We start from the raw sequence: 26,449 nt of genomic DNA on the forward strand, positions 1-26,449 counted from the left end.
TTTTCACATATTATAGGGCCCTTTATATTGTCTCTGTTCACATTCCAGTGGCTTTTGATGTTTTCTTCTGGGTGGTATTTGCATCACTTACTATGAATGACTCCCACTATGTGATGATGTTAGAAATGGCAAGTGCCATGTGTTGTTGAGTACCTGTTCTGTGTTAGGCACTCTTCTAGGGCTTTGGTAACATTGCATATTGCAGACATAGATTTCTTTGTGAGATGGACTGAACTATAGTATTTCTTTTTCATTATTCATGTGCTCATTTCTAAATAGACCAGAGCATATTGATTTAATTCATGAGGAGACAATGTTCGGCAACAGATAAAAAGTCAGTTCCTAAATCCAAAGAAAATGAGTAAATTCTTGAATTTGGGTTTTTGTTTATACAACATCCCAACTTCATCTTCAAGGTACTTCTGTTAAGGCTATACAGAATTTAGAAAATATGTTGGTGTCAGTTTTATTATTATGTTAAAAGTAGTTTAAAAGTATACTTTTAAAAATAAAAGCAAGGAGGGTACTGACATGTCTAAAAGGAAACACTGTTTTTCTATACTACTCTCAACGCTTCTGACATAAACTGTGTGGATTTTCCACACCAACCAGTTCTCCTCAGACTCTTAATTGGGTGTCCTACATTTTAACTCAGTCCTGACACTATGCAGAGTTAGCACAGACCCCACAGGTTAAGCGCTCATACCACAAGACTGCCCTCCACCCAGGTGCCAGTCACAGTCTGGGCTGCCTGTACTTCTGACTGGCTATTATTTGGGGATTCCCATAGCCCCCTCAGGTTCAGTAATTTGCTATAATGGTTTATAAAACTCAGGGAAACATTGACTTATGTTTACCAGTTTATTATAAAGGATATTGCAGGGAATACAGATGAATAGCCAGATGAAGAGGTACATAGTGCCTCTATGGAGGGGCATGGAGCTGCCACACCCTCTTAAAGTCCTCCACCCTACCAGCATCTCTCTGTGTTTACCAACCCCGAAGCTTTCTGAACTCATTTATGGTTTTTATGGAGGCCACATTACACAGGGGTGATAGATTAAATCATTGGTCATTGAACTCAATCTCTAGCCCCTTGTCCCTTTCTGGAGGTCAGGGGGTTGGGCTGAAAGTTCCAACCCTCTAATCACATGGTTCATTCTCTGGCAGCTGGCCCCATCCTCTAGGAGTCCCTCGTTAGCCTAATCTGAGGTATGTTCGAAAGGGACTTACTACCAATAACAAAAGATGCTCCTCTCACCCCATCACTAAGAAAATTCGTGCGGTTTTTAGGAGCTCTGTATTAGGAACTGGGGATGAAGAACAAGTTTATATTTTTTAATTATTTCATAACATCACAGTATCAGTTAGTGTTTCTTTTCTTCTTCAATGATGCAACAATTCATTCAACAAATATTATTTTGGACCTCTACTGTGTACCAGACAAGAGAACGTATCATTGAATATAACACAGTGTGCTGTCCTCATGGAACATGCAGAAAGTTTATATTGTCTGTTAGGCTAGAATGGATCCATGGAGGCTTATTTTCAAAACCTATTCTGTCTTTATTTAAGAACCATAGAAGATTTAAGTAATACTTTAACATTTGGAAACTATTTTAACAAATGGAAAAGCCAGAAGTGATTTTTCCTTTTTTCTGATTTGAAAGGAAAATTCTTTTCTTTTAGCAGAGACCTCTAAATTCATTAGGGAAACAACAACCAACCAGTCATAGTATTATATGCTTAAAGTATGATTTTTGTCATAGAACCAGTAAGTTAAATGGCTTTCCTCAACTCATTCATTTTAGGCTTATTTGACACCTTTTGAGGTATGAAAACTCCAGTGTCAAATGGCTTTACCAGTGAATGCTTCCAAATGTTTAAAACAGGTAAATAACAAAATCTTACAAAACTATTCTGGAGAACAGAAAAATGTTTTATGAGGCCAGCATGCCCTTGATATCAAAACCTGACAAAGATAATACAATATAAGAAAATTGTAGGGAAAGCCCTCTTATAAACACAGATACAAATGCCCTAAATAAAGTAACAGAAAATTGAATCCATAGATATGTAGTAGGTATAATACATTATGACCAGGTAAGGTTTATTCCACTAATGTAAGATTGGAGGATTACTGTTCAAAACTCAAATAATGTAATTCATCACGTTACCAGAAGAAAGGAAAAATCTTATGGTTACTCTAGTTTCTGTAGAAAGTGTTTGATGAAATTAAAGATCCATTCGTGATAAGTACTAGTAATAGAAGAAGACTCTTTCATCTGATAAAGGCTCCTTACAAAAGCCTGCAGTAAACATCATAGCTAGTGCTGAAACGGTGAAAGCTTTCCCCCTGATGATGGGAATGAAGCGAGGATGCTCACTATCATTACTTTTATTCCACGTTATATCATAGACTATAGTTAATGTAATAAAGCGAGAAAAAAGATAGGAGGATTGGGAAAGTAAGACAGTACTCATCATTTTCAGACTAGTTGACTGTATACATGGAGAATTAAAAGGGCTGCTACATACAAAGTCAGCCTACAAAAATTATTTGTATTTCTGTGTATCAACAACAAAGAAAAAATGTTACCCTTTTGTTAGCGTGTAAAAAAGAGTTTTCAAGACCTCAACATTGAAAATGACCCAATGTTTTTATCAAAAGATGCTAAAGATGCTCTAACTAAATGGTCATGGACTATAAAATTTATTATGGTAAAAATATTAATTCTTCCCAAATTGATCGCTGCATTTAACAGAGTCCAAGCCAGCATTCCAGCACTCCTTGTTGTGTGTGTGTAGAAAGTAACAAGCTGATTTTAAAAATAGATGACAATGTAAAGGACTGAAATAACCGAGACAATTTTGAAGTACAAAGCTGGAGTTCTTAAACTGCCCAACATCAAGACTTATCATAAGTGAGCACAGTTAAAATGGTATGGTATTTAGTATAAGGAGAGATACATAAGCTGATGAATGGAATAGAAAGTCCAGTAATAGACTCATATATGGTCACTTGATTATGACAAAGGTGACAGTGCAATGCAGTGGAGGAAAGAATGCTCTTTTCAACAAGTGGTGCAAGGCTGATTGGTTATCCACTTGGAGAAAAAAGATGTTGACCTTTATTTTATACCATGCACAAAAATCAATTCTAGGTAGATAAAAAAACCTAAATGTGAAAGGTAGAACAGTAAAGCTTTTCAAGGAAAACATGGTACCATATTTTCATGACTTTAGGGGCACCAAAAATTTCTTATAAAAACAGGACACAAAAAATAGGCCTGGCGTGGTGCCTCATACCTGTAATCCCAGCACTTTGGGAGGCTGAGGCGGGCAGATTACCTGAGGTCAGGAGTTGGAGACCAGCCTGGGCAACATGGTGAAACCCCGTTTCTACTAAAAATACAAAAATTAGCTTGGCCTGGTGGTGTGTGGCTGTAGGCATAGCTACTCAGGAGGCTGAGGCAGGACAGTCACTTGAACTCAGAAGGCAGAGGTGAGCTGAGATCATGCCCCTGCACTCCGGACTGGGTGACAGAGCAAGACTCCATCTCAAAACAACAACAACAACAACAACAACAAACAAAAAACACCAACCATGAAGGAGAAAAATTAATAGATTGGAGTACATTAAAGAACTCTTCAAAAATACCACAAGGAAAGTGAATATTAATCTGCACAATGGGAAAAGATATATGCAACCAGATATATATTCAACAAAGGACTCCTAACTAGAATTTATAAATAATTCCCTGTTATAATTGAGAAAAAAAACAGACAACAGATAGAAAAATGGGCAAACAAGTGATGCAGGCCCTTCACAAAAAGCTATCCAAATGGCCAATGCACTTAGGAAAAGATGCTCAGCTTTATCAGTTATCAGGGAAACGCAAGTCAAAAGCAGTACTACTTCACTTCTGCCTGAAGGGCCAAAATAAATAGGTAAACAATACTAACAGTTGGTGAGGTGTAGAGTAACTGGAATTTTCATATACTGCTAGCGGGAATGTCAATAGCTTTGGAAAACTGCTTGGCATCATTTGCTAAAGTTGCTGATATCTTGTGGCCCAGAATTTTCATTCCCAGGTATACGGCCAACAGAAATGGGTACATTTGTACACAAAAAAATATGTCTAGGGATCTTCCTAGCAATATTATATAAAATAGCCCCAAACTGGAAACCACCCAAATCTCAATAGTAAAATGGATATATTGTATGTATATATAATAGAATACGGTCTAGCAGAGAGAATGGATGAACTACAGCAATGTGCAGCAGTTAAGTATGAATCTAATGGCCAAACGCAAAACTACTGATGATTCTACTTATAAGCATAAAACTATAGTTTTATCAGGATATTATTTGTCTTTGAAGGGGCAATAATTGAAAGGGGCAAGAGAAGAGCTTCTTGAGTATTGGTTCTGGCAGGCAGAATTATAAGGTGGCCCTCAAGATTCTCCTCCTGAAATATACACACCATGTATAATTCCCTCACCTTGAGTGTGGGTGGCACCTGTGAATATGATGGAATATCCTTCCTATGAGCAAGTCACAATTTTGGGCAGAGGCAAAGGGCTTTTGCAGATGTTATTGGAGTCCCTAATCAGCTGACTTTAAGTTAACTGTAAGAGAGATTATCCTTGTGGACCTGACCTCATCAGGTGAACCCTTTAAAATAGCAGCCAGGAGTTAGAGATTCTTTGCTGCCCTTGAAGAAACAAACTGCCAGGAGTTTTATAGCTTCAAGAAAACGAATTTTGCCGACAGCCACCCAGGCTTCTGTTAGGACCCTAATTGTTAAACCATAGATGAGACGGCAGCCCCAGCTGACCGACACCTTGATTACAGCCTTGAGATCGCCACTAGAGAGCCCAGCTAAGCCATACCGAGATACTCGACCCACAGAAGTCGTAGATAATAAATGTGTCTTGTTTTAAACTGCTAAGTTTGTGGTAAGTTTCTGTGTCGCATAGAAAACTAACATACTAGGTTAGTGTTGTATGTGGGCGTTGTTTATTTGTAAAAAGTCATCATATTATGCATTTATGATTTGTGTATTTTTCTATATGTAATTAAAAATGAGTTATATTACCCAAAAGTGTTTACTTTAAAACAAGAGAAAAATTAATGGCATTCCTCTGTATTCCCTTTAACCAGTACACAAATATAATCAAATAGTTATGTTGTAATTGCAATGGTCAGTTTGAACACAAGCAGATTTGGTCACAAAAAGTTAAATATTTCTTCCCATAAGTGAACTCACCCTCTGTCCTTGCTGTCATTGACATGTCACTTATATTTTACATCCCCCGCACCATGGTGTCACTATGAGAGTGGTAGAGTCTTGAAGCTGGAGATGTAATGATTTTTCACTTTTCTACTTCAAAGTTGATGAAACTGGGACGTGCCTCAAGTTAAGTATTGAGTAGCAAAGCTAGCACCTCGGTTCTTGAAAGCTCTAATTCTGTGGCCATTTCCTTGTATCATAGAGCTTCTGGAATCCAAAGGAAATACATGCATTTTGGTAGTGGTTTTGTCATAGATGCAGTTTGATCTGGGTAGAGGGTATTGAGTGGGGGAGTAACATTCTCTGTTTCTAATTAGAACTAGTAAACCAATTTTGCAGGTTGTGGAAGGTGTATGGGAAAGATTCATTTAGCCACAAATGTCTACTATGCCTAACCTTTATGCTATGCACTGGGATGTCATTGTCACCAATTATCTGTTTTGAGTTTCTGTTTACCACACATGGCTTCTAGCTCTTCCAAATTTTCCCAGACTCATACTGCTTTACAGCCTTCCTCCTTCTTGAGTCAATAAGAAGTTAGATAATGCCCCTACTTTTCCCAGTGTGGACACAGAACTGGACTCTGTATATGTGTGAGTGGATGTAAATCCAGATTTAAGTCAGTCACTGATCATGAAGAATCCTTGGGTTAAGGCTTCTAGCTGAAATCCTGACTCAGTGATTTAAGAAAGCATTGCAGAATTAAATGTAACAGTTATGGCATGTAGATGCATCTAAACATGTTTCATCCATAAAGCATGTTTTTATTTGTGCCCATTTTCTTAAATGGTTTTATAACTTATGACCTTTTTGTTTTTCCTTTTTTACATGCTGATCCTGAGTTCATAGTATTGTATTTTGGAAAAGCTAGAAATATTAAAATAGTGCTTCTGGGGTAAAGCATCTGTCAGTATTTCCATTATGAAATGCAATTTTAAAGGGTTTAGAAGTCAGCTGTAAAAATTTGTTCTTGGCTGATATTTTGTATACAAAAATCTCTGCCCAGGATAATTTTCAGAAGAATTCTTGCAACAGCATAAACTGTAAGGTTATATGGCAGAACCAGCTTACATTGAACTCATTTTTTATGCTTCTATCAAAGTAGGGAAAAGATGAAAGCCTTTAAAATGATTAAAATAAAAACAATATGAAATCTGTATTCTAGACTTACATGCTCGGAAAATTGTTCGTTTTAAAAGATAGTTATTCTACCACTCTACTATCACAAGGCTCGCCGTTGGCTTAACTATCAAAAATAATGGCACCACCAAACCCAGCATAAGCCCTGAATCTTAGGTGACCTCAGAACAACTCTTTTTACACATTTAAAAAAAAAATATTTTCAACTTTTATTTTAGATTCCAGGGGTACATGTGCAGGTTTGTTACCTGACTATATTGCGTGATGCTGAGGTATGGGGTATGATTGATCCTGTCACCCAGGTACTGAACATAGTACCCAATAGTTAGTTTTTCAACTCTTGCCCCATCCCTTCCTTCTCCCTCTGGAAGTCCCCACTGTCTATTGTTGCTGTCTTTATTTCCCTGAGTACCCATTGTTTAGCCTCCACTTTTAAGTGAGAACATGTGGTATTTGGTTTTTTGTTCTTGAGCTAATTCACTTAGGACAGTGGCCTCCAGCTTCATCCATGGTGCTGGAAAGGACATGATTTCATTCTTTTTTAATGGCTACATGGTATTCCATGGTGTATGTGTACCACATTTTCTTTATCCAGTCCAACATTGGACTGGGCACCTAGGTTGATTCGATGTCTTTCCTATCGTGTATAGTGCTGCAATGAACATATGAGTACACGTATCTTTTTGGTAGAACAATTTATTTTCTTTTGGATGTATACCCAGTAGTGGCATTGCTGAGATTTTTTTCTATAGAGTTGTTTGAACTCCTTATACATTCTGGTTGTTAATCCCTTGTCAGCCATCTGTAAAGGGATATGCAGATATTTTCTTCATTTTGTGGGTTGTCTCTTCACTTTCTCCATTTTGTGGGTTTTTTTCCATTCTGTGGGTTGCCTCTTCATTTTGTTGATTGTTTCCTTTGCTGTGCAGACGCTTTTTAACTTGATGTGATCCCATTTGTCCATTTTTGCTTTGGTCGCCTGTAGTTGTAGGGTATCGCTCAAGAAGTCTTTTGACTTCTTGCCCACTCCAGTGTCCTGGAGAGTTTCCTCAGTGTTTTCTTTTAGTAGTTTAATAGTTTGAGGTCTTAGACTTAAGTTTTTAATCTATTTTGATGTGATTTTTGTATATGGCGAAAGATCAGGCTCTAATTTTATTCTTCTGCATTTAGATAACCAGTTTTCCCAGCACCATTTATTGAAGAAACTAGGTTCTCTATTCTCTTCCATTGGTCTATGTGTCTTTTTTAATGCCAGTATCATACTGTTTTGGTTGCTATAGCTCTGTAGTGTAATTTGAAGTTTGGTAATGTGACTTTTCCAATTTCGTTCCTTTTACTTAGGATAGCTTTGGCTATTCTGGGTCTTTTATGGCTTCATATAAATTTGAAGATTTTTTTCTATTTATATGAAGAATATCATTGGTATTTTGTTAGGTATTGCATTGAATCTGTAGATTGCTTTGGGTAGTATGCACATTTTAACATTATTAATTCTTCCAACCAATGAACATGGAATATTTTCCCATATTTTGTGTGTCGTCTTCAATTTCTATCATCAGTGTTTTATAGTATTTATTGTAGTTGTTTTTTATTTCTTTGGTTAAGTTAATTTCAAGGTATTTAATTTTATGTGTATCTATTATAAATGCAATTACTTTCTTGATTTATTTTTCAGATTGTTCTCTGTTGGCATAGAGAAATGCTGCTTATTTTTATATGTTGATTTGTATCTTGCAACTTTACTGAAATTGTTTATTAGCTCTAATAGTTTTTTGGTGGTCTTTAGGTTTTTCCAAATATAAGATCAGGTTATCTGCAAACAAGAATACTTTGACTTCTTCCTTTCCAATTTGGTGGGTACCCTTTCTTTCTTTCTCTTGTCTGATTGCTCTAGCTAGAACTTCCCAGAGCAACTTATTTAAGAACAGATTTTAGCAGCTCATTTTGAAAGCAGTATTTGGGGCTGCTCAGGGACTGTGTAACTCTAAAGAGACTCTTTTGTCTCTTTTTCCTAGTTGATGAAAAATAGCTTTCTGTTTGTTACCGGGCTTAGGTGTCCTCAAAGAAAGTAAGAAGGGAAAGCAAAGACATGTTTCTTGCATGATTGGAGACTTAGTCCATGAAGCTGGAGAGCTTCTTGTTAATGTCACTTTCTTCCCAAATCTTTGGGCAGGTCTTAGCTTGAAAAGATCAACCATAATGAAGATAAGCTCCTTGCTTTTGTGTTATTGTGAGCACACATACACATATAGTTCTGCTGCATTTTACAGCTCATGGCCAGGTTTTTTTTTCTTATTCTTGTCTACTTTTTCTTCAACATTCAATCTCATAAGCAGATTGCCTCCAGGATAATTTTATATGTGGCAGCCAGTCTAGCCTCAGAATTGGCAATAGCTTCCTTTGTTGTATTACTTCTGAACCATAGAAGTGCAGTTCATGTGCAGAGAGCCTACAGGGAACATTTGAAGTCTTCTTGGTCTGAAATGAAACATGACTTTGTGTGAAATGTGAATTGGAAATGATATTGGGTTATATACAGTTACTCAGAAATAAAGTCTGCATGGTGGAGAAGGAACTGCCTCATTAAAGACATGCTTCTTTCCCTCACCACTCCTATTCTTCAAGGTACTGATGCTGTACCACACTTGGGCCCAAACAAGGTTAAAACAACAACAAGCCTTTGATTTATAAAGCTAAACAACTTTTCTTACTTTGTAAAAGAAAACAACTTCTTTAGACAAATAGGAAATTTGCTTCCAGAGTCATCCTGTTCAGCTATGGGGCGGGCTGGGTTGGGGGGCCGCTATGCTGAGGTGAAGGAAAGTCAGCCTTGGCTTCAGAGGTTACTTTCAGCATGTTACTTTCTCTGGAGTCATCTCAGCTGAGAGGCAACTTCTCCATCCTGCCTGGTCTGGTTTTAGTTGGCTTATTCTAGAGAGAGACAGGCATTCATGTTGTCATGATCCACTAGAAGCTCAAGGCTGGAATCTTAGGTGTGGAAGTGATAGTGGGCCTCTTGAAAGGAGAGAAGGCACTACCACACCACTGAGCGAATGTTTAAATTCACAGTTCCTGAAAAGTGAGTATGTTTAGTATAGAGATGCTCTTTGGGAAAAGGCAGATTATTTTGCTTCTCAGAGGGGTAATCTATCACTATAATTATTTATTGAAGAGTAATGTACTGCTATCATTATTGTTCAAACTGCCCCTGATTTGACCAGTGGTAGCCCCCCAAGTTGATCCCTGTGCCATTTGGACATGTCCTCATCATTCTTTGAACACTTGTTTCCTAGTGATGTTCTCTCCTCATCCTGTAACTTTCTCTTTGCTATCTCTCGAATCAGCCAGTTTTTCTAAGACTCCCTAGTTCCTTTTAATGGAGATATCCAGACTCTCCCAAGCCCTCTTAATGAACAGAAACTAGGAAAGACATGTATGTGTATATCTTCCCTCCTTCCCTCCTTTCTTCCTTCCTGCCTTCCTACCAGCCTGCCTGTGTGCCGGCCTTACCTACTTACCTATCTTACCTACCCTGTCTTCATCTCTCTCTCTCTCTCTCCTTTCCTTCCCTCCCTCCCTCCCTCCCTCCCTCCCTCCCTCCCTCCCTCCCTCCCTCCCTCCCTCCCTCCCTTCCTTCCTTCCTTCCTTCCTTCCTTCCTTCCTTCCTTCCTTCCTTCCTTCCTTCCTTCCTTCCTTTTCTTTCTTTTCTTTCTTTACTATAGCTTTGTAGTGAGCCTTAATATCTAGTGGTATCTGTTTTTCAAAATTATTTTGGCTCTTTGGGCTCCTGTGTATATTGATGGCAAATTTAGAATTGGCTTATCTACTTCTGTGAGTAAAGCCTATTCGGATTGCATTGAGTCTGTAGATCAATTTGGGGTCCAAATGGCATAGATTGGAGTTGCCTAATCCATGAACAGATATTTATCTCCATTTATTTAGGTCTTCTTTAATTTCTTTTGACAGTATTTTGTAGTTTTTAGTGTATAAGTTTTGCATGTATTTTGTTAGATTTCTTACTAAATCATTCATGTTTTTGATACTATGATAACAAATTATCCCTTTAATTTTATTTTCCGGTTGTTCATAGCTAGTATACAGAAATTGACTTTTGTATATTTATAATGTCCTGCAACATAGTTATTAGTTTTAGTACATCTTTAAAGATTCTATAGGATTTTCTACATATATTGTCTGTGAATAAAGGTTGTTTTTTGTTTTCTGTTCCAATCTATATGCCTTTTAGTTTTTTCATGCTTTACAAGAAACCTTCACTATAATGTTGAACACAAGTAGTGAGATATTCTTGCCTTGTTCTTGATCTTATGAGGAAAGCCCTCCATCTTTCCCATTAATTATTATGTTAGTTTGAGGTTATTCATAGATGCCCTTTATCAAGCTGAGGAACTAACCTTATAGTCTTAGTGAAATTTTCATCGTGAATAGAAGTTGAATTGTGTCAGATGTGTGTATTGAGATGATTATCCAGATTCTTTTCTTTTTCCTGTTAACATGTTGAATTACAGGGATTGATTTTAAAATGTTAAATTAAGTTTTTATTCCTTCGTTTGGTTTGCGGTAATTTGTTGACAGATCTAACATGTGTCCTCATCAAGATATTAACATGTGACTTACTGGTATTATTATGTCTTTGGTTTTGGTATCAGGATAATACTGGTCTCATAAAGTGAGTTGGGAGATGTTTCCTCTTCCCCTATATTTTGAGAAAGTATGATAGGGTTGGTATTATTTCCTTTTTAAGAATTCGATAAAATTTACTAGTGAAGGCAGTGGGCTTGGAATATTCTTTTCTAGTAGGTTTTTAATTACAGTTTAAATTTCTTTATTGATGTAGAATGTGATGGTTTTAAACATGACCCTACATTTTTTTTGACACTTCTATTATTGATAACAGATACTAAAGGCCTTTAAAATTTTCTGTTTTTTCTTGTGTCTGTCTTGGTAATTTGTTTCATTCAGGGGACTTATTCATTTCATCTGATTTGTAGACTGTATTGGCATAAAGCTGTTCATAATATTCCTTTACTGTCCTTTTAATGTCTGTAAGATTTTTAATGATTGCCCCTCTTTAGTTTCTGAAATATTATTGGTAATCGTGTGCCTTATTTTTCTTTTTTCTGTATCATTCTAGTGGAAGATGTTATCAGTCTTTTCATGTAATAACTTTTGGTTGCATTCATTTTATCTATTTTTTAGTCTGATTTTCTGTTTCATTGATTTTCTCTCTTAAATTTACTGTATCTTTCCTTCCGCTTATTTTGGGTGAAATTAGCTTCTTATACTCCCCACCTCCAGACTTCTGAGGGTGAAGCTTGGCTAACTGATTTTAGTCCCTTTTTCCCATTATAAGCACTTAGAGCTATATCATTTTCTCTAGACGCTACTTTAGATGCATTGCACACATTTTAGCATGTTGTATTTTTATTATTCAGTTCAAAATAATTTAAAGTTTTCTTTGTATTTTTTTCTTTGACCCATTCTTTATTTTCAGGTATATGGGTGAATATTCAAATACTTAGGAACTTTTCTAGAATATCATACTACTATTCATTTCTAATTTAATTGTGTTATGGTCAGAGGGCATACTCTGCAAGATATCATGCTCTTGAAACCTATAGAAATTCATGTGGCTCAGCATATGGTCTATCGTGGTAAACATTCTCTGTGCACTTGAACTTATATTCTGCAGTTGTTCAGTGTTACGCTTTGTAAAGGCCACTTAGGTTATGGCTGCTTGTGTTGTTCAGGGCTTCTGTTTCCTTACTGGTTTTTGTCTTGTTTAATTGTGAAAATATGTATGATTGGGGATTTGTTTACATCTCCTTTTACTTTTGTCAGTTTTTTTTAATGTGGTTTAAAGCTTTTTTATTAGGTGCATGTACATTTGTAATCATTATATTTTACTAATGCATTGGCGCTTATCAACATAAAGTGTTCCTCTTTTTCCCTGGTAACGCCTTTTTTTCTTGAATCACTGTGTCTAATATTACTATGGGAATGTTTTCAAAGATGGGAGGTAATAGAGAACATTTGTGTGCTGATATGAGAAAGGTTTACTATAGAAAGGGAGAGGCAATGAGATCAGGAGAGAAGGTATTACCTAAGGAGCAAAACCCCCAGGGCAAGAAGTAGTATTCAGAGCAAGTGTTGGGATGGGTCCTTTGTGAAAGAAATGAATCACTTCATCTGTATTTGCACTGCAGAAGAAGGCAAGGATGATTATAGACATAAATAGATTTTTAGAGTTGGCTATACATGAAATCTATTTTTAAAATCTACCAATATGTACTTTACAGTGTGCCAGAAGCCACTGATCAAAGAAATGTGGTTTCAGTTTTTATCATCAATATAAGAGGGTGGGCCAAGTGCAGTGGCTCACACCTGTAACCCCAGCACTTTGGGAGGCCAAGGCGGGAGGATCGCTTGAGCCCGGGAGTTCCAGACCAGCCTGGGCAGCAAAGTTGAGACCCTACTGCTACTAAAAACAAAAACAAAAACAAAACAAAAATTAACTGGGCATGATGGCATGCAAGAGTCCCAGCTACTTGGGAAGCTGAGGCGGGAGGATCACTTGTACCTGGGAGGTTGAGGGTGCAATGAGCCATGATTGTATCACTGCACTCCATCCTGGGTGACAGAGTGAGACCCTGCCTCCAAACAAAAAAAAAAAAGTTATATATATATATATATATATATTTATATGAGGGTGGTAATTCAAGTGTTGGCTGATCTTTCAGATAATTGTGGTTAATTGATTAATACTAAATTGATCATATGGAATATCCTCAGGCTCTGGAATTATGGCTCTTGTATCACTGTCCTGAATCTCCTTTGTCCTGAAAATTTTTTATTATATACTGTTTGATTTTCTGAAATGGTCTGCAAATTGAGCTTATTTTTTATTTTTCATTTTTATTATTTTTTTTGAGACAGAGTCTCACTCTGTCACCCAGGCTGGAGTGCAGTGACACAATCTCGGCTCACTGCAACCTCTGCCTCCTGGGTTCAGGTGATTATCATGCCTCAGCCACTATGATTACAGGCATGGACCACCATGCCCAGCTAATTTTTGATTTTTATTAGGGACGGGGTTTCACCATATTGGCCAGGCTGGTCTCAATCTCCTGGCGTCAAGTGATCTGCCCGCCTTGGCCTCCCAAAGTGCTGGGATTACATGTGTGAGCCACTGAGTCTGGCCTGAGCTTATTTTTTAGTGAGGTCCAGGATATTTAAGTGTGTTTCTAAGATGAAATCTGAGGTAAGGGACTGCAGCTAAGTCTCTCCACACATAAAATCTTTAAATACAGATGATCTTTATTTGGCAAGTTGTTTAACCTTTACAGGTTATTTTCTTTCCTGAATGAGGTTATATCCCTGCTTTGATTCTCTATCAAAAATTGTTGTGATTCTAAAAGGGGAATAATCTTTCATTCTGGCAAGCAGTTGGAAATTGTATCCTTAGAAGTAGACTTCTATGTATTATTTTATCAGTGTAGTATTCTATGAATAAAAATACAGAGACTTGTCTTTTAAAATGATCCTACTTGAGCATTTCTAAGGAAACTTCAACTTTGTTCTTTACTTTTAACTTTTGTTGAAAAATTGGCCACATTCCTCAGATACAGGGGATTATCAGTCTAGTTCACTTCCTTGCTATGGTGATAGATGCAGGAATGGGCATGTGACCCACATCAACCCCAGCAGACCCAGCCTTGGGACTTATTTGCAGAGTCTCTCATTAAGAGCTTATTGGTTTTTGTTTTTGTTTTAATTTTTTACTGGGATCTCTAAGAGGATGGAATGTAATTCTGGAGCTACTGGTATCCTTGCATCCTTCATCCTTCTCTATGAGGAGAGAAGCTGTCCTGATAATGGAGCTAATATTGAGGAAAGATGAGTTGAGACACAGGCACATACACACGTGTGCACACACAGTCCCGCAGATATCATCTCAGCCTATTTGATCAGATTGTCTCGATTACATAAGCTAATAAGTTACTTTAAAAAAGACAGCCAGTTCAAGTTGTTTTTTCTGTCTCTAGTAGCTAATAGAGGCAGTACTAATACACTGACTATGTTTTAGAGACTTAAGTCAAAATACACTAAAGAGTCAAAAGCAACCACCCATGTACAAGGTTTATCTAAATACATGTATATATGTTCATCCACTAAATTTCAATCATTATTCCTCCTGTGAACTCTGTTCAAGTAGAAATCCAGTCCTTCTATCTGTGTTAGAAATTCTTTCATGGGGCGGAGGTTGCAGTGAGCCAAGATGGTGCCACTGCACTCCAGCCTGGGCAACAGAGTGAGACTCCATTTCAAAAAAAGAAAAAAGAAAAATTCTTTCCTAGGGCTTGCTTTTCTAGTTTACCCAGATTTACTTCCTGCCTTTTTTTGTTGTTGTTGTTTGTTTTTTCCTGTTTCTGAGCTTTAGAACTTGGTGTGATATTCTGTCAAATTGCTTAATGCTCTCTGTTCATTTCCGGCATCAAAAATATTTATCACCTTGCTACTGAGAGAACTCTAGTTGGATCCTGCTGTGTTCTGTGAACTGGGTCTCCTCTGGGAAGTATGCCTGCTTCTCACTCTTGTTAGTGACTCAGTATGGAGGCTTGCTTGTACTGGAGTTAGGTTATAGTTCTTTTTTTTTTTTTGAGATGGAGTCTCACTCTGTCACCCAGGCTGGAGTGCAGTGGCGTGATCTCCACTCACTGCAACCTTCGCCTCCCAGGTTCAAGTGATTCTCCTGCCTCAGCCTCCCGAGTAGCTGGGACTACAGGCGTGCACCACCACGCCCAGCTAACACTTGTATTTTTAGTAGAGATGGGGTTTCACCCTGTTGGCCAGGATGGTCTCTATCTCTTGACCTCATGATCTGCCCGCCTCGGCCTCCGAGAGTGCTGGGATTACAGGCGTGAGCCACCGCGCCCGGCCAGGTAATGGTTCTTTAGTTGATTGTGGTGGCCATGCAGGAGAGGAGAGAGGGCACATGTTACAGAACACTTGTAATTCTGATATAAACATGGGAACAGTGTCCAGAGGCCCTATAGCCTGACCCTTAGACCTCTGAACTCTTCTTATCCTGCATTCCAAGCCAGGTCTGCATAGAGGAGGGCTCCTTGATGGGTGCTGATTATTTCTCCAAGATCTCTTTTTCTTTTTTTCTTAAAATAGTTAAAACAGAATTCAGCCATTTTTTAAGGGAGTTAATATAGTTTTCTATACTGCGTCACAAAGAACCAGAAAGAGAGAGACACATCCTGCTGTTCTGAGTTGTTAGAGACCTATTCTTGGCTGGGTGTGGTGGCTCTTGCCTATAATCCCAACACTTTGGGAGGCTGAGGCAGGAGGATCTTGAGAACCCAGAAGTTCTAGAGCAGCCTGGGCAACATAGTGACCCTGTCTCTACAAAAAATAAAGAAAAGTTAGCCAGGCATGTTGGCATACGCTGGTAGCCCCAGCTGTTCGGGAGGCTGAGGTGAGAGGATAGCTTAAGCCTGGGAGGTTGAGGCTGCAGTGAGCTGTGCTCACACTAGTGCACTGTACCCTGGGCAACAGAGTGAGACCTTGTCTCAAAAAAAAGAAGAAAAAAGAAAGAAACCTGTTATTGAGCTGGTGGGATTTAACCCAAGACAGAGTTTGCAGTGGTCTGTGAATGGTGTATAATGGAAGGAAATGGCAGATAAGATTAAAATCACTGAAAGAGGTCAGTGGACGTTGAGAAAGTCAAGGTCTGGTAAGCCAAAGAATAGAGAAGTAGTTTATCTCTCTTTTTAAAATAGAGACGAGGTCTCACTATGTTGCACAGGTTGGTCTCAAACTCCTGGGCTCAAGCAGTCCTCCACCTTGGCCTCCCAAAATGCTGGGATTATAGACATGAGCCACTGTACCTGGCTGATAAGTAGTTTCTCTAGGAAAGAGAAACCCATGGGAATGTTTTTTAATAAGAGGATAATGTAATCAGAATTTTTATTTCTGGAGATTTGTAGGGTGGTGTCACTTAGAAGACCAGGGAATTTGTGGAGCTCTAAGATTGCTTATAAAAAGGTAAGTGAGGGATTTGGTGACTGGTATGTTAAGCAGTGGGAAGAGTCAAATGTGGTTGCAAGATTTTCAGCTTGAGTGGCCTGGAAGAAGAAGTAGTGGTGTTTGAAGAAAGAGAAGAACAGGAAAGGGAAATGCTTTGAGGGGAAGGACCAGAGTGCTTTTGATATTTTGAGTTGCAGGCGGCAGTGGCCTTCATGAAGTTTGTGTTGCACTGGGGAAGATATAATAGTATTAAATAAAATACTATATGTAGCACACTCAATGGTGATATGTGCTGAAGAGGGAAAAAATAAGGAAGGGAAATATGATTTTGGGGGATAAGGATTGAGATTTTAAATAGGGTAATGAAAGAAGACCTCATTGAGAGCATGACTTTGTGAAGAAACAAAGGAAGAGAGGAAGCTGTCTTTATGGAGATCTTGGGGAATGGCATTACATTCCTAGTGTGCTCAAGGAATAGCAAAGGGACTGAGGTAGAGATTGTCAGACATGAGGTCAGAGGGATCAGGGGTAGCGGTGTAGTCAGGTAGAGCCTGTGCATCATAGGTAGGATTTTGCTTCTGGCTCTCATTAAAGTGGTAAGGCTTAGAGGGTAGGAGTAGAGAACTGACATATCACTTATGTTTCATAGGCTCAGTCTATTGTGTTGGGAATAGACCGAAAGGAGGCAAGGGTAGAAGCAGGGAGACCCCTTACATGGCTATTGCTTACGTCCAGGATGGATATGATGGAGACTAAACCAGGGTGGTGGCAATGAAGGTAGAGGTGACAAGATTAGCTGACAGTTGGGATGTGGGGTGGGTGTGTATGTGTGCGTGTGTGTGTTGCTATGTGTTTGAGAGAGGGGGAGGTTGAGTTGGGGTGGGGAAGGGTATCGAATGATTGATTGATAAGGACTGCGCAGGGATTTTGGCCTGAGTAATTGGAAGAATGGAGAGAGATTGTTCATTCTTTGGCTGTTAACTAGAAAAAAGTACGTTTGGATTACCTACCCTAAGCAAACAAAGTTCCCAACAAATATGCCCTTGAAAATGTCTGTAAATATGTCTTTAAATGATAGCGCCCATAGTTAAATTTTATAATGAAAAGCTTATTGGCAAGCCTTGTCAAGAGCTCCCTGTGGAAATATCAATTGCTTTTCTTGGCTTCAAGGTGTTTCCTGAACAGTGTATTATCCTTTGTCCCGAGTGTGCCATTAAGGGATTTGAAAGTTTGTTAAAACATGTGTGGCAAGTGAGTGCTGTCATTTAAGCCTAGCCAGGGAAGCCAAGAAATGAAAAGCAGCTCTTTGCTGGACTTCCTGACATGCTTTAGCTCTGAATCCGAGACTCAGGTAGTGGGATGGACAGGGCATTATTTCCTGTGCACAAAGCGTCAGTGGACACAGTTCTCAAGCCATTTTAGCAGAAAGTGTCTATGGACATAGGTATATGTGAATCTTTTGGAAAAACTCTGTTATAATAAGATGATAGCAACCCCCTGTGTAAGGAGAAGGTAATAGGGTTTATTTGCTGCAACAGAATTTTCCAGTGCTAATATAGACTTGCTCTTTTTATAAGATTTAAAACAGCACTCTTCAATGATGGTCTTTGTGCTCGAGGAAAGGTTTTTTCTGTATCAGTAAACAGGGAAGCTATGAAGTGGTTCATGTTTGGAGTTCGGGTGAGCCAGCATAATGGAAAGGTTACCTGGCATTTTTATTTAGGATTCCATTTGAATTTTTTGGTTACAGGGACTTTTTTTGTTTGCTCTTCAATTTTGAAATACAGTATATTGATTTTAAAAGGAAAGGAAGAAAAACCTAATGCACATCAAACAGTTTTGAAGTGACCAGTTTCTTCTCTAGATCCTGGTAGGTTTGAATTTCTGTTTGCAGTTGGTCTAACTTACTACACAGTATAAATGAGATTTCCTGCTTTCTGAGTGACAGATTGCTACTTCACAACTCTGGAAAGATCAGGAAATGTCCCTCTGAGGTGTTGCCAGATCTAGGCATTCTTTCCTTCGTCTGGACATTTGTGACTTTTCTTGCTAAGATACTTGTTTTCCAGTTGGGGAGCATATAACTTTATGGTTATATTTGCATTTATATGGAAAATTTGAGTTATAATTTAGATATGAAGGCATAGAATTATTCTGAAAAATGAATTTATTTCAGTGTCTCCCAATTTTATTCATTTGCGTTTATTTATCTTGTATCTCTTACGGTGATAAGTGTCAATTTTGATGAAATAATTGTTGTCTATTTCCTGGTTTCCAGACACATTGTGTTAATGGAGGACATTGCAGTATCATGAAGTATCTTATGGACATGCATTTTAATTTAGCTGGCTCTTGCCACTTAGTATTTATTTCTTGTTATTTTTTGCAAATGCTTCTTTTACAGCTGATTCAAGTCTTTCTCATTCTCTTCAGAAGAAGAGAAAAGAGAATCAATATTTACTGAGCACATTCTATGTGCCAAGGATTGTGGGAGACTCTCAGAAATATAAAAATAAATGTAATGTGGTTTACTGTCTAGTGGAAGAAAAAATATGCAAACAAATAAATGGAATATAGCCCCATCAAGGAACATTTTTTTTTTTTTTTTTTTTTTTTTTTTGCTTTTGAGAAAGGATCTTGCTCTGTCACCCAGGCTTACCCCGTGAGCAATGACGCAATCACAGCTCATTGCAGCCTTGACTTCCTGGGTCCCAGTGATCCTTCCTCCTCCGCCTCCCGAGTAGCTGGGACCATAGGTGCATGCCACCATGCCTGGCAATTTTTTTATTTTTGGTAGAGACGGAGTTTTGCCATGTTGTCCAGGCTGGTCTTGAATTCTTGAACTCAAGCGATCTCCCTGCCTGGGACTCCCAAAGTGCTGAGATTACAGCTTGAGCCACCACAACTGGCGGAGGAACCTTATAGTGAAAGAATGGCTAAGGATTAGCAGTTCTGCAGAAGAAGGCAACAACATTTATGCAGAGAGAGAGAAGTTAGCAGAGAAACATTCACAAAAGAACTAGGTCTTGAATTTTGATTATTTGCTAGGCCAACAAAAGGTTCAGAGGCATTTCATGCAATGTGTGTCAGGGATGGGAGCTGTATGGGGGAGGTTCACTCTGAATCTATTTGTTTTCAGCTCCTGTGGGTGGTTTCCTCCAGTGTCCAGGACTAAGAGAATTGGATTTAGAGTCCTAGACCTGTATGCATGTTAAAACTCTGCCATTTAGTAGCTGTGAGATTGTGACATGTCTGAACTCATTTCCTTCTCTGTGAGATGGAGACCCTCATTCTCCTGTGCATCACCCAGCGTCATTGGGTGGAGCAAATCAGTTACTGTGTATAAAAGCACAGGGACGATTGTGCAATAGGATGTCAATATTCATAATAAAAACTTCAGTGTTTGTTGTGATTCCTGTGTCCATAGTTATGTTTAAATTCTCTCTACTTGGCTCACTCCTGTTCCTTGTTGAAACCTCTTTATTTGAGTCTTCCCCAAGGGCTTTATCCTCAGGTTCTCTTTTCAGTAGACACTTGGCCCTGAGTCACCTTTGCTTAACTGCCAACCCATATTATGGGTAACTCTCTAATCTGATTTCTGTCCTCCAAGACACTTCTAGTCTCCAGACCTACATTTCCAGCTGCCACCTTTGGATGTTCCTCATCATCTTGCGCTTCTCGAGTCATCTGAAGGCTGTATTTGTTTCCTTGTATGTAACTGCTCCTAACTTTTCTGTTTCTATTGTCTGAGTTCAGGGCCTTGCAATTATTTTTGACCCTTCCTTCCCCTTCCCCTTCCCCTTGCTTCAGGTTGCTCTTCAGGATTTAAAGGCTCCCAACTGAGTGTTTTGTTATTATTAAATCCTTCACTTTACTTAAGCTCCTACCATGTTCCAGGCACTTGTGCTAAGAGTTTTTCATTTATTATCTTGGTTCCCACAATAGTTGTATGATATTAGACACTCTCGTTCCCATTTTAAAGATAATGAAATTGAGATTCAAAGAAACTAAATAACTTTTCCAAGGTGACGTTGCGGGTAAGTGCAGAGCCATGACTCAAGCCAGTTGTATTGTCCTTAGAGATTGTGCTCTGAACCACTGCACTCTGCTTTCCCACTTCACTGACTTGACAGTAAAGGCCCAACTCATTAAGTTGGCACTTAGGGCTCTTGACATCTTGATCTTCCTTTCTCACTCTTATTGTATACTTTCATGATTATTTGCCATTCCTAAAGGAGAATTTGCATTTTCTGTTCTCTTTGCTTTTCCATATGTTCTTTCTCAGCTTAGATACCTCTTTTTCGTGTGCGCCTGTCAGAATCCTGAAGGAGACAGGGCAGTGTAGTGGAATAAGCCAGGGCTCCAGAATCCAGTAGATCTGCTTTCTACTTTCCCTCATAGTCCTGATCTCTTTTGCAAAGGGCTGGACCAGTTTGCATTCACACTAGATATGTACTGCTATGTGTTCTTGCTAGCGTTTGGTATTATCAGGATTTTTGGGTTTTGCCCATCTGTGGGTTTGCAGTGATATCTCATTGTGGCTTTAATTTGCATTTCTCTGACTAATAAGGCAGAGCACCTTTTCATCTTTATTGCTTGACATCTCTATTTTGTGAAGTATTTTAAGCCTTTTCTTCCGTTTTTCTATTGGATTATTTCTCTTTTATTGATCTATAGGAGTTCTTTATATATTCTGGGTATGAGCCCCTCTGTGGCTTGCCTTTTAAAATGTCTTTTATTATATCTTAGAATAAAAAGAAATTTTTATACAGTTGAGTTTATCATTATTTTTCTTTCATGGCAGTGTTTTTTATATATGTTTAAAACGTATTTCCCAACATATTTTCTCACATTTTCTAAAATTCTGCCAGCTTTTTAGATTACATCTTCCTTAGCTATTTCCCACTCCCAGTATTGCATAGTGTCTCTGACCCGGCAAATGTTCTTCTCTTTGAAATAGGATGCTACAAGGCATTTTGCCATTCCTCTGCCAACACAAGGCCTGTGTTCCTTTTAAAGTGCTGACGTCATGCTACACCCAGCCTACTTTTCTAGAAGGATACCTCTTCTTCTCCTGTGTCTCTGAAATTAGGATTCTGGGCTTAGGTCTGTTCCTTTAAGTGGTGAGCCTCTCATAGCTGCCCCTCAGTTTCACCCATCCCTCATGGTATTTTTGGGTGCCCTCCACCCCTACCCACTGCCCCACCATGGGTCCTGCTGTAGAGGCCAGGTTGCTGTTCTCTGTCTTCCAGAGCGTAGGGAATCCCGCCTGATGGAGACAGGCTTACTTTTTCCTTTCAGCACACTGCCATACCACTCTTAGCGCCCAATTTTACCTTCCAAAAGAAAACAGGAGGTAGATCACAGATCTGTCCTTGGTAGAACTAACTTCAGGGTGTATCTGACACAAGTTTCTCTGTGTGTGTTTGGGAGTTGGGGGTGGGGTCAAATAAAATAAGTATTGTATTGTACTATTTCTAGAGCATTTTTAATGGCTGCAAATGCCATTTATTTCCTATCAATACTCCTCAGTTGATCTCTGTCTGTATTTTCACTGCTTATTTTTATCAGCAGGGTTTTATGTGATGCCCATCCCACCCTGTTCATGGAAAAAGACTGAGAGTGAAAAAGTTCTTTAGGATCTAGTGATTTGATTCTCTCACTAATCTGTTTCTGTCCTGTCCTCCAGAGATTAGACTAAATCTCCAAGGGAGAAATAATCCCATTTGTAGCATTCTCTCAGGTAATAAGTGCAGTCCGCTGCCCCACCCTCACAGGTCTATGGAGAAACCAGAGGAATTTAAAAAGTCCTCAGTTAACGATGTCAGTAATATATCCACTATCCTCAGGGCCCCTTCTTTCACTCTGAGCCCAGAGTTCTCCAAAATATTGGTCAGCCTGAACTGGTATCCTTTAGCACCAGGCCCTTTACTGTACTTTCTTATAGAGCATCTCCTTCCTCCCTTCCTTCCTTCCTTCCTTCCTTCCTTCCTTCCTTCCTTCCTTCCTTCCTTCCTTCCTTCCTTCCTTCCTTCCTTCCTCCCTCCCTCCCTCCCTCCCTCCCTCCCTCCCTCCCTTCCTCTCTCTCTCTTTCTTTCTCTCTCTCTCTCTCTCTCTCATTATTTTTTTGAGATGGAGTCTCGCTCTGTCACCCAGGCTGGAGTTCAGTGGTGTAATCTTGGCTCACTGGACCCTCCACCTCCCGGGTTCAAGTGATTCTCCTGCCTCAGCCTCCCGAGTAGCTGGGACTACAGGTGTGTGCCACCACGTCTGGCTAATTTTTTTATTTTTAATAGAGACGGGGTTTTGCTGTGTTGGCCAGGCTGGTCTCAAACTCCTGACCTGAGGTCATCCACCAGCTTTGGCCTTCCAAAGTGCTGGGATTATAGGCGTGAGCCACCGTGCCCAGCCTAGAGTATTTTCTGTCTGCTTGTAAATATGCCCTTTTTTTGTTTCCCCGCTGTGGAGGAAGGGTTTACTGCTTTCATCTGATTCTCAGAGGGATCTGCTAACTTTCAAAGTTGAGAACCACTGATTTAGACTTCTTAACTCTTTCAAAGACAACCCCATGGAAGAAAGCCTCTTACTTTACAGAGTCAAGGAAAATTAGGCTGCTAATTTCTAACCCACATACATTTGTGCTCGATAACTTTTCTGAAAGCTCTTGCATCTTGATAATCTCCTATGTTCATTTTATTGTTCTTCTACCTGTTCATCCATTTATTCATCAAACATTGAGTACTTAGATTAATTATGTAACTTTCTGTAGAATACGCAAAAATGTGTAGTATATAATTAGTGACCAGATAGTCTTAACAGATGAGATAAATCATATGCTTAGATAACACTAATGTAGTAAAGAAATTGAGAAGTGGTGAAGAGGCACAGATAAATTGCTTTGGGACTATAAAGAAAGAGAAATTATTGTTGCCTGGGCAGGCAGGAGGATGGAGAGGAACTGGGAAGATTATATGGTGGATTTTGGATTATAGAAAATTCATGCTTTTTGGAGTAGGTCTTAAAAGATGGATAGATTTTAGATATGTGGAGATATTAGATACAGTGTACCATATCTGGCTCTTTATTTGAAAGACAATTGGGTACTACTATGTGCCAGGCCTAGCCATGGGCACTTCATGGAGTTTATTAGGGAAGATAGACTCTGAACAAATCATTTTCTAATGAATTGTCATGTTTGTTGACTCTGTTAGCATATATTTGAGAGGCTATTAAATGCTGCTCTCAACTCAGAATACAGCAGTGCATAGAATAGATACCTCTATGTTCATGAAACCTATATTCTAGTTGGGGAAACGGAAAGTAAATAAGGAGATATATACTTTCTGATAGTGGTAAGTGCAAATGAAAATAAAGCTGGATAAGGGGATACACTCCAGCCTAGGTGACAGAGCAAGACTCTGTCTCAAAAAAAAAAAAAAATTATTGTTGAATATCACCTACTTATAAATGAGGGGTGTTTATTTCTGGACTCTTTTATTCTTTTTATCTGTATGTCTTTGACTCTTAAAAAGGTGATGGATGTTAGCAATACTGTTCAGTTGTTGTTTATTCAATGAGCAGCGTTAAGTTGGAAGTGACTGAAGAATTAGCTTCAAAGAGTAGTCTCTATGGAATGAGTACATGCGAGAATATTTTCAAAGAAGTTGAAATTCAGTACAACCTGAAGTGGAATCCACTAAGATGTGTTATAATTTATGGGGTTACCAATAGCAGAAATGATAGCAAGGTGGGGCTGTTTCAGTTACTGTGATCAGGGAAGCTTCTTTGACAGGCAGATATTTGAGCAGAGACTTGAACAAAATGAAAGGGCAGGCCCTATGAATAGCCAGGCAGAGAGCTTTCCAGATAGAAGGATAGCAAGTGAAAAAGCCCTACGATGGAAGGTTGTAGTATTCTAGGAATAGCAAGAAAGTCTCTGGAGTTGGAGTGTCATTTGCAAAAGAAGAAATTGTAGAACATGAGGATAGAAAAATGTCTTGATAAGGTCTTGTAGCATGGCAACAGAAGGAGGTTAGAAAGCTGTCAGGAGAATGACATGATCTGATTTGTGTTTTAAAAGAATCACTCTAACTTTATTGGTCCAAAATGGAAATCAAGAGACCAATTATTGCAGTAATTCAGCATGGCAATAAAGGTTGTTTGGGTTTATGTGGTAACAGTGGAAATAGCAAGAAGATCCATTTAAAGGAAGGGCCACTGGGTTCTTCTGATGGAGTGAATGTGGGGAATGAGAGGGAGAGAGTCAAGGGGTAGTGCTATGGTTTAGGGCTGGAGGAACTGGATGGAAGGTGATGTCATCTGCTGAGAGAGCTGTGCTGGGTGAGGAGCAGGTTCTAGTGGGGATCAAGGGTTCTCTAGTTTGAGATGTCTTCTAGGCAATTGAATATAAGTCTGAAGATGAGGGGAAAGATTGAGCTAGGCACTTAACTTTGGGAGTTCATAGCATGTAGAGAGAGATTTAAAGCCAAAAGACTGCATGAAATCACTTAAGAAGTGAGTATGGATGGATCTATCATTTCATCCCTAAATATTTCAGGTGTCTCCAAAAGGTAGAGATTTTTGAAAAACAGTCAGAATGAATTAATGATATTCATTGTCTAATCACTATTTATATTTCTCTGATTTTCTCTCTCCTCCTTTTTTTACCTTTCTTTTCTTTTTTAAAAATACAGGACTGGGCATGGTGGCTCACACCTGTAATTTCAGCACTTTGGGAGGCTAAGGTGGGTGGATTGCTCGAGCTCGGGAGTTCAAGACCAGCCTGGGCAACATGATGAAACCCCATCTCTACAAAAAATACGAAAATTAGCCGGGCATGGTGGCGTGTGCCTGTAGTCCCAACTACTTGGGAGGCTGAAGTGGGAGGATCTCTTGAGCTTGGGAGGCAGAGGTTGTAGTGAGCTGAGATAGTGCTGCTATACTTAAGTGTAGGTAATAAAGTGCAACTCTGTCTCAAAAAAAAAAAAAAAAATATATATATATATATATATAAATAGCTGGTTGGTTAGAATCAGGATTCAAATAAAGCCTACACAATTGCCTTTTGTTGACATGTAACAAATATTTTAATCTATAGGCTTACCCTTTTTTCTTGCAATTTATTTGTTGGCAAAACTGAGTTATTTGTCCTATAGATTTTCTCACATTCTGAATGTGATTGAGTGTGCATGGTAGTGTTGTTTAACATGTTCCTCTGTTCCATGTCCTATATTGGATCAGGTTTAATTTTGGGGAAAAGAAAATACTTTGTAGGTGGAGATGTGTACTTCCTGATATAGTGAATCAGGAAGCACTTTGGTTCTTTCTCTTTTTATAATATGCATATTTATCAGTAGGTTCAGGTATTGCCTCTGTGGTCCATCCATTATAAAACTCTGATCCACCCATTATAAAACATCCATCCGTTATTATTACCTCTCTGGTCCATCCATTATAAAATGTTCATCCGTTATAAAACTCCTTCTCCATCAGCTTATGACTTACTGGTTTTAGCAACCATTGATGAGCATTACCTGAATCCGTTATTCAGTAGGGATGGCAAAATGGCAGTACCGAAAAGCCTTTTTTTTCCTTCTTAATTTAATTAGCTGAAACACTTGTATAAAGAAAACCTTTACCTCATCAATTACTTGGTTACCTTGAGGTACAGTTTGTACAGGCCAGGGAGAATAAATGCGTAGAATTCTCCATAGTTAACCAGAGAAAGCCCCTTTATTATACTTCCTGTGTCTTTTAGACAAGACACTAGTAGCCATTGATTGCTGTCTTGTTTTCCCAGTATGACAGGAGGTTCCAGGGTTGTCTTGTCCATTTCCTGCTCCAGATTTGAATTAGCCATTTCTCTAAGGGGTCCCACACCCTTTTTTTTTTTTTTTTGAGATGGAGTCTTGCTTGCTCTGTTGCCCAGGCTGGAGTGCAGTGGCGCAGTCTTGGCTCAC

General features: G+C 38.9%; 1 protein-coding gene and 1 pseudogene across 1 annotated transcript in view; both read left to right on the plus strand.

Moving 5' to 3' along the window:
- The window catches only part of LOC139357241 (protein N-terminal asparagine amidohydrolase pseudogene), a 35,864-nt pseudogene extending 25,873 nt beyond the window's left edge, over positions 1-9,991 (plus strand).
- LOC105473922 (DIS3 like 3'-5' exoribonuclease 2) overlaps positions 1-26,449 on the plus strand; it is a 374,047-nt gene that overhangs the window by 103,226 nt on the left and 244,372 nt on the right.

This window comes from Macaca nemestrina, chromosome 11 (assembly GCF_043159975.1).
Source record: "Macaca nemestrina isolate mMacNem1 chromosome 11, mMacNem.hap1, whole genome shotgun sequence".
NCBI lineage: Eukaryota > Metazoa > Chordata > Mammalia > Primates > Cercopithecidae > Macaca > Macaca nemestrina.